The following is a 1,782-nucleotide window of genomic DNA, read 5'->3' as shown; positions in this document are numbered from 1 at the left end:
CCTCTAAATTAGTTAATAAGAAAACAATAATTTTAGTTGCGTTCGATAATTATTTAAACCGAATATCGATAGTTCATAATTGTTCGCTGCGAGTTTGTTTTACTACGATACCTGTCTATTAAGTACGGCATTTGCTTTCATACAAATTGAATTCAATACTTCATATGCGTTATTTATCAAACTAATCAATCTTATTTAGACAAACTATTATTATTCTGCTTAAAGACATTTAAATAATGTATAAAGTGAACAAATTTCATCACCGGTACTTTCTCAGAAAGGTACTATGTCAGTTGTTAAGAATAGTGCCACCTCGTGTTTGTAATGACATGTAATAAATTTAGACAATTATAAGAACCTCCATATTTTGTTGTAAATAAACTAAAATGCCACAGATAAAACAGCTCCATACAATTTCATCGGACATATTGACTATTTAAAAACAAATCATATTGACATGTTTTGAGGATGTATCAATAGATGGCGTTAGTTATGTGAAATGTCGTCAATTGTCAACTATGCCTTCTCTATGTATATTTTTAATCCCTTTGGAGGCACACCTCTAGTATACGTAAATAATTTTTTATTATTTTTATGTAGAAATATGTATATGTTGTGTACTTCTAATATTATATGCAAATTTCTTAAATCTATTACAAAATGTAATATAAATACTCAAATATTCAAAATACTTATCTTGTAAATGAAATTAAATAATTAAGTAACATATTTATTTGTTCTATACGTAAAAATATATTTAGAAACGTTGAAAGTAACTGGACAGATGTATACCTTCAATACAAATAAATACTAAAGAAGAGGTCTGTGCCATAACAAAATATAATAAAACTGTTCAGTTATTTTAATGCATGATATTAAGATATTTTTATATATAAACTAGCTGTTGCCAGCGACTTCGTTCACGCAATATTAAGATAAAAAAAGTAGCCCGTCTATGTCACCTTCATTCCCGTCGAAATCGGCCCAGCCGTTTCGGAGATTAGTCGGAACAAACGCGACTTGCGGACAGACAGACAAAAATAATTAAATGCGATTTTTATTATCAGGATGCAAATACATCATCTTCCTGAAATCTGGAATTTTTCTTGTGATATTACAAACAGACACTTCAATTTTATTAAATGCAGAGTTTATAATTAAACAATAAATAAACATTAGTACAAATTATGGCAGAATGGACTTAAAACTTTTGTCTAGTTGAATTAAAACATTATAAAATAGAAGCTGTCAAAACTGTAACTATCTCACTCTTGCTTACTGTGGTATGTTTTGTCTTCTTTTGGCAGTTATTTTTAATTTGTGTTACGTAATAAGCTCAATTGTTTTTATACTTATTTTTATGAATACATTTTTTAATAATTATTGAAGTTTTATTTTATAACCTACAATGTACCTTTTGATATGTTTGCTTTCTTAAAATTGTTTGAAAGTTAACAAATGTTCGCTTGCTTATTTATGTTATTGAATTATAAGGATTTGGCCAACAGATGGAGCTATTAAACGTAAGTACAAAAACTATATATATAGTGTGTCTAAATAATTTAGATTAGTTTGATAATTCATTTCAAATTTAGTAGGGATGGGTTGTGTAATAAGTCATGAATCTTATCGATTTTCGATTTTTATTCTTATAGAAGTTGGAATCGATAGATTTTTAGCGGTAAACCACTATGTAGTTTATTTGTGCACATACACAATATAACGTACGATGCAACGTACACGTACACAAATTAAAAACTAACACAGAACGAAGTAAACAAA

General features: G+C 27.9%; 1 protein-coding gene across 1 annotated transcript in view; it reads left to right on the top strand.

Moving 5' to 3' along the window:
• The window catches only part of LOC106106921, a 40,079-nt gene that overhangs the window by 27,024 nt on the left and 11,273 nt on the right, over nt 1-1,782 (top strand). The window lies entirely within an intron of this gene.

Source organism: Papilio polytes, unplaced genomic scaffold, assembly GCF_000836215.1.
Source record: "Papilio polytes unplaced genomic scaffold, Ppol_1.0 DF822067.1, whole genome shotgun sequence".
Lineage (NCBI taxonomy): Eukaryota > Metazoa > Arthropoda > Insecta > Lepidoptera > Papilionidae > Papilio > Papilio polytes.
The sequence above is the reverse complement of the archived record's forward strand: the minus strand, read 5'-3'. Positions and strand labels throughout refer to the sequence as shown.